The following is a 13,061-nucleotide window of genomic DNA, read 5'->3' as shown; positions in this document are numbered from 1 at the left end:
TTATTATTCTGGTATGGCTAGTGTCGCAAAAATTCAACTTCAAAAATCATATTTCGGAAACTTAACCTAATTAAAGTAAATTACATACTAATTTACAATATTCTTAATCTAATTAACTCTATATAGAGCTTAAGGGGCTGTTCACCATCCATTGAATTAGCGTTAAACCGACGGTTAAATGTGATCCGTCTCCGCCTAATTTGACAAAACAAATAATGGAAACAGCCTCTAAATCTAATTAGAAACTAATTAAACTACAGCGTCGCCGTGGTGTCCGCAACAAAGCAGAAGGGTCGTGGGTTCAGCCCAGCTCAGAGTTCTTCGGAATTTATATGCGGAATTACAAATATCTGAGCTCTTGGTGCTGGCAAACATCGTGAGGAACACTGCACACTACGCGAAGAATTTCAATGGCCGTGTGTGAAGTTCAAATCCGCACTAGGCCTGCGTAAGAACTATAGCCAAGCTCACTCATGTGAAGAGGAGGGCCTGTGCCCAGCAGTACGAGCGTAAATAGGCTGATGATAACGATAAAATAATAATAAGTATGTGGTGACCAGTTGCTTACCTGAAGTTCTAGGCTTTGAATATCAATGGTGATACCAGCTTGTTTGTTCAAGGAAGCAATTCCAGCAGCTATTCTCCAGTTGGAAACCTGTACACCTGCAATCCCCCAAATATATAATTATATATGATAAAACTAATTTATAAATTAGAATAGAGACTCGTGGACTCGTGGTGACAGCATAAACATTATTTATTTAAATCAACACAACGGTTGCTACACGGACTGACATGAGTTATGGTTTTCTCAAAAGAAGAGGTTTTAGTATAAAACAGGTCTTAACATCCTCCCTTTTTGGCAACCCTTAACGGACCATACCAATTTTCATTGCTATTGATTCAATCCGTGGCTTATGTAATGCCTTTGTCAGAAAATCTGCCAGTTGGAACTCGCTGGGTACATATTCTACGCATATTTCACCATCAGCAACGAGTTCTCGTACGTAAAAATGTCGTATAGCAATATGCTTGGTTCTTCTGTGAAGTTCTGGATTATGTGAGATCTTTATGGCTGCATCATTATCAACCTTCAGTTTGGGTATCTCCTTCAACTCAGATATTTCGCCAAAGAGCCTTTTGATCCAAACAATCTCTCTAGCTGCTTCACTTGCAGCTACCAGTTCGGCTTCTGTACTGGATATCGCAACACATGTTTGTCGTCGACTCGCCCAAGATATTGCTCCTCCAGAGTATAAACATAAAATACCCGACGTCGAGCGTCCGGAGCTTCGGTCTCCACCATGATCAGAATCGCTATAACATTCCAGAATTCCTGCATTGCATCTCTTCTTAAAAGTTATTCCATAGTCCGAAGTTCCTTTGATATATCTTAGAATACGTTTCAGCTTCTGGATCTTCTTTAGAAGGATTTTCTAGAGTTCGGGATACAACGCTTATAGCGTATGCTAAATCAGGTCTGGTTCCAACGGTCAAGTATGCCAGTGCTCCCACAGCTTCTCTATACGGAAATGAAGTAGGATCTACCACCTCTTTATCCAGATCTGGCAATCCATCTTTCTGTATAGGAGTGGTGACAGGTTTGCAATCGCTCATACCAAAGCGGTCTAAAACTTTTAGAGCGTAGTGCTTTTGTGACACTTTTATATCACCATTCTGATTCTTTATTTCTAATCCTAGAAAATAGGATGCATCTTTTATAGTGATTTTGAATCTTCTTTTCAACTCTCTAATAAACTTTTCAGAATCTTCCTGATTTGTTGCAGCAACCAGACCGTCGTCTACATATAGAGCAAGAATGATTTTGTTACTCTCACGGTTTCGAATAAACAGGCAGGGGTCAGTATCACTTTGTTTAAATCCAATAGTCTTCAAATAATCTACCATGCATTTATTCCAACACCGAGGTGCTTGCTTGAGGCCATATAGACTTCTCTTGAGTCTACACACCTTCTTTGATCCATCTGAGTAGCCATCAGGTTGACTCATATAGATTTCTTCGTTCAGTGAACCATACAAGAATGCGGTCGATACATCAAATTGGGTTAATTTTAAACCTTCATTTGCAGCAACGCTTAAGACCGATCTAATTGTCGTCATCTTAGCAACTGGGCTGAAAGTTTCATCAAAGTCGATGCCCTTTTTCTGTGTATACCCTCTTGCAACTAGCCTTGCCTTAAATTTGTCTAGAGAGCCATCTGCATTGGTCTTGATCTTGTATACCCATTTACAGGATATAGGCTTTCTGTCTTTTGGAAGGTCAACCAGTATCCAGGTTTTGTTTTCCTTTAAAGACTTCACCTCATTTTCCATTGCTTTGACCCACTGATCTTTATGCGGACTAGAAATTGCTTCTTTGTAGGTTTTTGGTTCATTGATCTCGTTAACATCATCAGCTGACATCATAACATAGTCTTCAAAACGATCAGGTTGTCGAATTTGACTTCTGTCCCGTAGAGTCATTCTTGTAGCTATCTCAGCTATATCATCTACGTTATTTCTTGGAGCCTCAGTATCATCATTGTCATCATCATCTAAAGCATCTTCATAAAAAGGTGACCCTGGCAGTGATGCTTCTGAAGACGGCTGAAATGATTCCATACCTCTGTCTTGGTTTCCTACTTCCTGACTCTCAACATGATCCGGCGATGTGGAAGGCACAACTGATCTAGGCTCATCAGTGCTACTTGCAGTGCGATCCGAGCGGTTTTCAGTGCGATCATCCTCCCTTGCATTACACATCGGTGGTTCTGAAAGTGGAAAATAGATTTCAGCTGAGTGCTGCTCTGCTGAATCATCTGGGCCATAAGGAGTAAGTACTGACTCATTAAATATAACGTCTCTTGACCTTATGAGTTTCCCACTCTTACTTAGTAAGCGGTAGCCTTCATCACCGTCATATCCAATTAAGATGCATTTTTCAGCCTTTTTAGATAGCTTCGCTCTCTTTTGTTGAGGAATATGAGCGTAACATTCACATCCAATTATTTTTAGGTGACTGATTGCTGGCTTTTTCTTAAACCACAATTCAAATGGTGATTTACCATTTTCTGGAGTTGGGCCGCTTCTGTTTAAAACGTACGCAGCAGTATTTATCAACTCTGCCCATGTAGCGAGAGGTAATTCTTCATGAGCATGCATCATTGTGCGGGCGGCTTCGACTAATGTTCTATTTTCACGTTCGCTAAGGCCATTTTGTTGCGGCGTGTAGGGCATCGTGAGCCTTTGCCTTATTCCAGCTTCCCGTAGAATGCACCTTACGTTCTCATTATCGAATTCACCTCCGTTGTCACTCAAAAATTCTTTTACAGAGTGTCCAGCCACTTTACATTCCTGTAACATCTGTCGGAGCTTTAGGTGAACTTCCGATTTCTGTCGCAAGAAATAAACGTGACGATACTTGCTGAAGTCATCCTTAAACAGAACGAAGTAACGAAATTTATTGAAGGAAGGCTGGAATGGACCACACACATCAGCGTGAATAATTTCTGCAGGTTCCTTAGCTCGTTCTCTTGTTCCAAACGTTTGCCGGTGAGTCTTTCCGTAAATACATCCGGTACATAGTTCAGAATCTAGACGAACTTTAATTCCAAGTTCCCGTTCAATAACTCCTTTGACGTGTTTCTTATTCTGGTGAGCTAACCGTTCGTGATAAAGTTGTAGTATATTATCTGTTGACAAGGCGTTCAGATCAGGAATTGACTTTGTAATAGTCTCTACATTAAGCTTGTATAAGCCTCCATTCTTCGTTCTTTTGCCAGTCAATATAACATGTCCATCAACTTTCAGCGAGCAGTGTTCCCTTTCAGACATGAAAACACTATTGTTTAGTCTGTCTTGAGTGGCCAGCACAGAGAATAGGTTTCGCATAATATCAGGTACGTACCAGACATCACAGAGTCTTAGCCTGGACTCTTTGCCTTTGATAACAGTTTTCAAGTCAACAGTACCTTTGCCAATAGCTTTGACAGTAGCTCCATTAGCGGTCGTCACTGTACGAGAATCAATAAAATGCTCGAAACTAGAGAAAAAGTCGTTCCGGCAAGTGACGTGACTAGTAGCTCCGTTGTCAACAAACCAACTTGATGCATCATAGTTCATAAGCATTGAGTTAACATCCGTAGTAACTGGCAAGAGCATTAAGTTCAAATTGCTTGATGTCTGTTTATTTTCTGGCTTTGCTGGTTTCCCGTCAGCTTTCCATTTATGACATTGTCTGACCTTATGACCGACTTTTCCGCAGTATCCACATTTCTTCTTTGCTTTATTGCTATTCAGTAGCGCCAGAGCTTCTTCAGGACCTTCATTCTTCAATGACATAGCGCGTTCATACGCACAAAGTTGCGTAGTCAGATTTTCTATCGTTTTGTCTGTCTTCGACATCAACATCCAGCTCGATTTGAAAGAAAAATATGCTTCAGGTAGAGTATCGAGAATTTTACAGATTAATAAGATATCTGGTAATTCGGATTTGTCTATCTTCATTAATTCAGTTTTCAAATCTGACCAAATGGTTTTGATTTTGGAGACATGAGTCGTGATGTCATGTGACGGATCTTTACAATAGCCGAAAAACTCCATACAAAGTGCGTAACTCTTGTCTTCAGACTTGCCATCGAATAACCGATGTAATTCATCCCAAACTTCTTTAGACGAGTTAAAACGCATGATCTTTTGAAGAGTTTCGTCTGACATATTTGCAGTAAGCAGTAGTAATGCGGAACTGTCAATTTTGTTGTAATGATCGAGAGCTGTATTGTACTGAGAAATTTCATCGGCTTTGCTAGTAGTAGGTTTCACAGGTTTCTCGAGGGTACCGTTTACCGCATCCAATCCACCGGGCATACCTCTAAGTAGTAATGTTGCCTTGAATTTCCATGTAGACCAGTTTTTTACACCTTCCAGGTGACCGATGTCAATTTTGCAACTAGGTGATTGCATTTTGAATCTTCGTCTTCCCGGATTGATTTGAAACTTGGTTTATTACACACTCGATTTATTTATTACTTTCACTCGATTCCTTACGATCTGCTACCATGATAAAACTAATTTATAAATTAGAATAGAGACTCGTGGACTCGTGGTGACAGCATAAACATTATTTATTTAAATCAACACAACGGTTGCTACACGGACTGACATGAGTTATGGTTTTCTCAAAAGAAGAGGTTTTAGTATAAAACAGGTCTTAACATAATATTATATGAAAACAGCTATTTGTATAGTATGCTATAAATTGGGGTTCAAGCAGTTGCAAAATTTCGTTTCAAGATCTTATAGAATTTTTTACACCTCAATGACTGATTAAGTGAGTAGAAATGTTGGACAGTTGGACAACATAAAGAGAACTTATCTCAAATCTACAATACATACTTTCACTCATATAGTAATGTATGTATGTATGTAAAGCTCTTTATTGTACAGAAAATTTAATTTTAATTCAATTTCATTTTTTTTTATTAATTCAAACTACACATACAATTTTTTTTTTCAAAAATGGTGGTACTTTACAATAAATTACACTGACTCCTACACTAGGCAAGGCCTGTTCTGTAGGTAACCAATTTGTATGTTGGTTAACAAAACTGAGGCGGAAAGTTAATACATTTTACCATATTAATTGTTAAACCATCTAGATTATTATTATTATAAAATTATATTAGTGAACAAAGGTCTTTAGCACTAGTCGTAAATGAGGTACTTTCTAAAATTTAATCGAAATTATGGTGATCTCTTCCAGTTGACATTGAGTTTCGGTTAAATTCTTGTGTTTAGATGACCAGATCGACTAGTGGTTAGAGAACCTGACTACGAAGCTTGAGGTCCCGGGTTCGATTCCCGTGTCGGGGCAGATATTTGTATGAAAAATACGAATGTTTAAGTATGTTTAATTATATTTATCCGTTGCTTAGTACCCATAACACAAGCTTTGCTAAGCTTACTTTGGGACTAGGTCAATTGGTGTGAATTGTCCCGTGATATTTATTATTATTATTATTATTGTGTATCAATTTTTTTGTTTATCTAATGCTGGTTTCCGAATAAAAACTATAGTTGGCAAAAGAGCTTTTACTAAAAATGGCATTTTTTTACAAGCTTTTATTTAGTTTCACCTGTGACCTGTCCCGTTGTCTGTCTCTGTCTGTAGTCAAATCTTGCAAGTATAATTTGACCAACTCCCAGTTGTCAGATTGACTTGAAATTTGGAATACTTATGTAAATCGCGTGACAACACAATAATCTGGTAGTAACATCCTAGTAGTCCAGCCAGGATCGTCTCCGCAGGGCGGAACTCTTCAACGGTTAATAGCATCGACTTGAAATTTGGTATACAAATGTAATTTGGGTGACAATGCAAGTACAGTCAACAAAAAGTACAGTCAGCATAAAAAGCTTGTATTCAAAATATTTTTTTTTATGGTTAGGTTATTAATAGAAAACTTATTTGTTTTCGAGGTACGGTACATACCCTAAAAAGTAATATAAATACATTTTTTTTAATATAGTAGTTAAATAGAAATGTATTGTGTCCTGTATTGGCTGTCACATATCTTGCTTGTCACAAACATAAACCTAATTATACTAATTACTTATTTAGATTAATTGGAAAAAAAATAATTTGCCAAAACTAGTCAGTCTCCCATGTTGTCATGAGGCAATGAAAATTTTACTAACAGAAGTGAAAATGGTAAATTATGCAAATCCGAGTAATTCAAATACAGGCACCCAACAGAATGCACACATTTTCATCAATAATAGTGTATTCCAAAATTGATTTGCTTGGTTCGCATACACATAACTGTATCTACTTACATCACCCACTTCAATATAAGTCTGTTTAAATAAACAACAGTCGCATGAAATTACCTGCAGTGCTTGTTGTAGGCAAATCTGTATTAAAGGTGTCTATTGTCCTTGCAGCAGATACTTCAATTTGAGTTGAACCTGTAATTACAAACAATAAAGTTATTAGAATCTGGCCAGCAAAAGCTGTCCACGCATTTTTTACCAAACTTTAATCTGGTATCATTTTTGAAGACTGTCAAAATTGACATATTGACATTCCACATCAAATTTGTTAAATAATAAATAAATAAATTCTAACCCGGCTTAGATAGTTTCGATATTTCTGCTCTAAGAAATAAATTAATTATTTTTTGTTCAATTCAACCTACCATTCTCAAAATGCAAAATGTTATAAGATTATGTTATAATTAAAATGTTAGAAGATTATATTCAATGCCAATCTGGTCAAAATGGTCCAAAATTGATGCGTCTGGACTGTACATAAATGGACACTGACAAAAGTCATAAAATTGACCAAGGGACTCCTAAAGTACATCATCAACTTTCACACATTACTATAATTAATGTTGGTGTAGCTTGAAGTCTCGAAGTATAATTTAAGATCTGGAAAATTTTAATAATATCTAAGTATCAACATTGTTTAAACAGTGTACAGCAAGAGTTGTCAGCCTCATTTCTTTTTAATTTGCCGCAGTTTGTCTGGTACAGCTTTCGTTGGCCAATATAAGTCCATCATCATCGTCAGCTCCAGCATATATACAATATGTATATCACACCACTGGCCACAGGCTTCCTCACTGATAGAGGGAGGGCCCAGTGGCCAGTGCAAGTTGGGGACTTCACACATACCACTGATCACAAGTGCGTGCAGGTTTCCTCACCATGTATTCTTTCACCAAAAAGCTTATGATTAATGTTATTTCACACATAAATCCGAAAAAACTGAGAGGTTTGAATCAACAACAGGTGGTAGGACCACCCAGATTTCTATACCACCTTCTTGCTCGCTAATCCTGCCATGAAGCAGCAGTGCTTGCCCTGTTGTGTTTCGGCGTGGAGAGTAAGACAGCCGGTGAAATAACTGGCACTTGAGGTATCCCATCTTAGGCCTCTCGGTTGGCAACGCATCTGCAATACCCCTGGCGTTGCAGATGTTTATGGGCGGTGGTGATCTCTTACCATCAGGAGACCCACTTGCTTGTTTGCTATCCAGTCAAATAAAAAAAACAACAACAACATTCTGCTTGTGAGGTCATAAGTCAACTACCAGACTACCCACCTACCACCTGCGTATCATTATAAATGCAAGGTATTTCTTTATATATACATACCTGGTAAGTTAAGCACGGGTATTGCAGCTTTGCTCAATCTCTGTTTATCATAACAATATTTTTTTTTCTAATTGTTGTTGACTCACTGTCCTATTCTTGAAAATGTATTTGTCATCGAACATTCTGACCCCACATTCGAAATCTGTCTATTTCCTTGGCTGGATCCGGAAACACATGAAAACTTACACCTATAAATAAAAATAAATATGTCACTCTTTTTTCAGATTCGTGTAAAGCACAATTGCGCACTTGTTCTTATATGTGCACTTGTGTTTTATCCTCATGAAACAAATTTGCACTTGTGCTTCAAAAGGGATAAAACCGGCCAAGAGCGTGTCGGACACGCCCAAAATAGGGTTCCGTAGCCATTACGAAAAAATTAAGTAATATTTTTCTAAGGATTTCGTATTTTATACGGAATCTTCCAAGTTTAGGTATATTTTATACCTTAGGCTGCTATTTACTCTTAAACTACTAATAATTCTCAAGCAAACTTGCCGTTATAGTTTTCCTTTTAAGTTTGATATACTTACTACCGTTGTGATTTTTTTCAAATTTTTTGATCCACCCGTTTAGATTTTACGCTGACGCCCTATTTTAATGAAAATTTGCACTTTAAAGTTGAATATTTCGCAAACAAATCACTGAATTGAAAAATTGTCTTAGCAAACCCCTACTGGTTTTAAAAGACCTATCCAACGATACCCCACACTAAAGGGTTAGGATGAGAAAAAAAATCACCCCCACTTTTTGTCTATGGGAGGTACCCTAAAAAAAATTTTTTATGACTGTTTTTTTTTTATTCGAGTGGATGGCAAACAAGCATACCATTGTACCATTTTGTCGGCATAGTTTGATTCCTATAGCATTATATAATATATATATAAGACAGACGGACGGACAGACGGCGGACGGACAGCGGACGGACGGACAGACCCAGACAGACAGACAGACAGACAGACAGACAGACAGACAGACAGACAGACAGACAGACAGACAGACAGACAGACAGACAGACAGACAGACAGACAGACAGACAGACAGACAGACAGACAGACAGAGACAGACAGACAGACAGAGACATGGCGAAACTATAAGGGTTCCGTTTTTGCCATTTTGGGTCCGGAACCCTAAAAACCGAACCCTTAAATGATCACTATACAATGATCTGTCTGTCTTTTAAGATCCTTTTTCATCAGGGACATAGGGCTCTAAGCATAATTTTCCACACGGGACAATCTTCAATGTGGAGGTAGCATGCCGAAATTAATATCAATACTCAAACCTGGTTGGTGTGCAGTACCTTGAAGCTCAGTAAAAAATTAAACTTCGAAGTCAACCCAATCAAAATATACCATTAAAAAAAAGGTGTTTCCATACAAATTACCTACAAGTTGTCCTAAAAACTTGAAATTTGGTATAAAGGTAGCTTTTATAGCAGCCAATCAAAAAAATCTGAAAATCTTAATTTTACAGTGACCAATATAAAATACATTTTACTTAGGCGCAGGGTTGCTGTATTTTTGTTACATCTTAATTTTTACACTTAGAATTTTTTACCAAAATTAAGGCATGATGGCACATATTTTAAATGATGTTATCAAATAGAGTAAGTTAAAAGAAGCGTATTTTACTTGAAGAACTTTTCTCTGTAATCAAAAATGGCCGAAATAAAGGTACCCAGTGTTAAATTTTTTGCAAGGAGCCGGGGACTTGGAAATTTTTTGGCAAAAAGAAGTCATGATGACACATGTTTTCAATGATGTTATCAAATAGAGTACGTTAAAATAAGCGTATTTTACTTGAACAACTTTTCTCTGTAATCAAAAATGGCTGAGATAAAGGTACCCAAAGTTTTAAATTTTTTGCAAGGAGCCGGGGACTTGGAAATTTTTGGCAAAAAGAAGTCATGATGACATATATTTTAAATGATGTTACTGTATAGAATACGTTAAAATAAGCGTATTTTGTTAGACAAATTTTTCTCTGTACTTAAAAATAGCCGAGATATAGGGACCCAAAGTTTTAAATTTAGGTACAAGCAAAGCGAGCAGTGGTTAGTATGAATTGTGTCCACAACACACAAGCCGAGCCGAGCGAGCGAAGCAAGCGTACCGCGGCAGCGGCCGGCGAATTGCCAGAACTGAATTAAGCCGTTAATCTTAGCTATTGTTGAAATGAAATGAAATAATTTATTTTGCTTTAGACAAGGTAATAAATGGTTTTATAAAAATGTGTTAAGGTGCAGTGACACATGTAACCAAAAACACTGGCATGAAAACATTAACTTATTAAATAAGTTCACTAAAAAGACAATTAATTTTGTAATATAAATAAATAATCTAAATTGAATAATAGTTATTAATTTATAGATCAATGTAACCCTGTGATAATGTCAATTATTATTTTAAATATTCTTTAATTAAATAAAATGCTTTGTCTTTAAGCCACTGATATAATTTAAATCTGAATTTACTCCTGGGCAACTCAGCTATGCGCTTAGGCAACTTATTAAATATTCGTATTGCCCTTGGAAAACAGTTTCTGCAATACAAGTGTGTGTTAGTTTTAGGATAAATTAGTTTATTTGGGTATCTGGTATTAAAATGGCACACTTGCTGTTTTGTTTTAGTGCTTTGGATGTAATTTGACAGTTACATATTTCAAAAATATATAAACAAGGGACTATCAGTAAATTCAACCGTTCAAACAGTGGTTTACAAGTAGTTAGAGGGAGGACATTACATATGCTACTTATACATTATTTTGGACCAATAAATACCCTATTAATGTCTACTGAATTTCCCCACAATAGTATACATATGTTAATATTGATCCAACGTAGCCATGGTATGCTTTTAGTGCTGTTTGTTCATTTGCAATTTTTGTAAGCCGCCAGAGTGTATAAGCAAAACAATTTATTTTATTTACTATACTCTGAACATGCGGTTTCCATGAACACTCAATCAATCAATCAATCATTTATTTATTTATTTCTGAGAATATGGTACAATATAAGTTAGTAAAAAGTGTTAGTTCAGCATATTCTGCCGTCATCGGCGTAGAAATATTTTACACTTATTATCTATATTAAATTATACCTAGAAATCGTGCTTCGTTTGATTCTCTCATTATTTGATTATCATAATAATACAGTGATATTTTCAAAATAAGCCTTTCCATTTCGAAATTGTACATATGTAGTTTTATTTAAATTAACTTTCAAATTGTTGTCCTTTTACCAGTTTATTATGATATATACAGTTTTATTTATTTCAGTATTGTAATTTTCTTTATTTTTACCTGTTATGCTGACTGAAATGTCATCAGCAATGTTTGATTAAAATATGTTGAATGCTCATTTTCTTTCTTCTACTTCTATCTCATCTGTAGTTGGTCACAGTGAAAAGTACCCCTATTAAAAGATGCTCATTTTAACATACTCTAATTATAACAATTATTTAAAATAGGGTTTATACTCACATAGAAAAAAACATTGTTTCGAATTTTAAGTCCTGGCTCCATAGTAATTTTGCTTGAAAATTTTCTGTCCAATTTTTGATTCCTGTTTTTACGCGTTTCAAGCAATAAAAAAAAATTGTATGGTTCCCCGCTTTGGTATAGTCTGACCAACTATTCGTACATAATCTTCGGTGCGCGAGTCCGACTCGCACTCGGTTAGTTTTTTTATATTTTATTGAGGCTTTTGTACACATGATCAGCCTTATTGGGAGAGAGACTCCAGGCCAAAGAGTATTGTAATGTATAGGAATCTCCAGGCATAATAATGATGTGATACGATGGCTGTGACGCCAAAAACATTGATCAAAATAAAAAATCCTCTCAACAACGGTTAATGATTAATTAATAATTATTAACCTTTTAAATACACTTAGAATGTATAACTAGCGATATCATTCGCCTTTGCCAAGCTTATAGTTCAATATTTCACGAGACTGAAAACTCAACCTTACAATTGGAAAACTATTTTATTAGAATGGTTTTATTTACCTTTTCCACTTCTTGTCATGCATCCCGGCACGCAGCAAATGAGAAGACATATTTTAACAAATACGTTAGTAGTGAAATAATAAAATCAAATTCTATCTCGTCTCGACGCAAAATCGAAGGAGCCGAAGGCTCAAGTCGGATCACCTCAACGAAGTAATGGAGGAAGCACTAAAACACTTAAATTAATTAACAATTCACTCAAAAAAAGGCAACGAAAGGTTGGAAAAACTGTAACAACAAGTTTTCTTTAAAACTGCCGACCGACATTTTGTATTTTTTACCGAAGGGAAAAGCAATGGCGGAATTGACAGATACGGTAAAGTAGGTACGATTAGGTAAGCAATGTTACTAGTAAAATGTTCTCTGTTCTTTACAAATTGCTTGAGAAAGTTCAATGAATCTTTGAATAAAATGTTTAATTATTAAGAATGAATGTTTAATATGATATAAAAACATATTGATGTACTTTCACTTATATTTTGGTTATGGCAAGAAAGCAGAATTTATAGGTAAGTTATTTTAACAAGGAGCGCTAGATTTCGCTAGCTTCTATGCAAATTGAGGAACCTACATACTATTGAGAAGAGACCATAGCGTGTACTATTGTTTATCTGTGGTATGTGTAAGGCCTATGTAGAAATTGTAATATTGGTAATTTCCTAGGATTTGCCGAAAATGGAATCCTATAATTCAGTGTTGAAGCAGCGTCGTTAATTTACTAAAAAGAAAGTGAAAATTTGTCGCGTTTGCTTAGACACAATATAAAGCGTGCATGTCTATATTCGAAAATACAAAGTATCTCATATTCGACTACGTTCAAATCTATCCTAATGTTAAAATACAAAACGTGACGGCCTTCCCGACAAAATGGCTTCGAGTGTCTTTTGGAGT

General features: G+C 36.3%; 1 long non-coding RNA gene across 1 annotated transcript; it reads right to left on the bottom strand.

Annotated features, from left to right (window-relative positions):
• Positions 1–652: 652 nt before the first annotated feature.
• Positions 653–12,762, bottom strand: LOC141445093 (uncharacterized). Its single transcript, XR_012453277.1, has 4 exons — positions 12,171–12,762; positions 8,160–8,347; positions 6,889–6,966; positions 653–663 (listed from the first exon to the last, which is right to left on the bottom strand). It is a non-coding gene; the product is annotated as an uncharacterized lncRNA (long non-coding RNA).
• Between the last annotated feature and the right edge of the window lie 299 nt (positions 12,763–13,061).

Source organism: Choristoneura fumiferana, unplaced genomic scaffold (genome assembly GCF_025370935.1).
Source record: "Choristoneura fumiferana unplaced genomic scaffold, NRCan_CFum_1 Sck3bRy_348;HRSCAF=598_pilon, whole genome shotgun sequence".
In the NCBI taxonomy this organism is placed as follows: domain Eukaryota; kingdom Metazoa; phylum Arthropoda; class Insecta; order Lepidoptera; family Tortricidae; genus Choristoneura; species Choristoneura fumiferana.
Note: the sequence above shows the minus strand (reverse complement) of the source record. Positions and strands in the feature narration are given on the sequence as shown.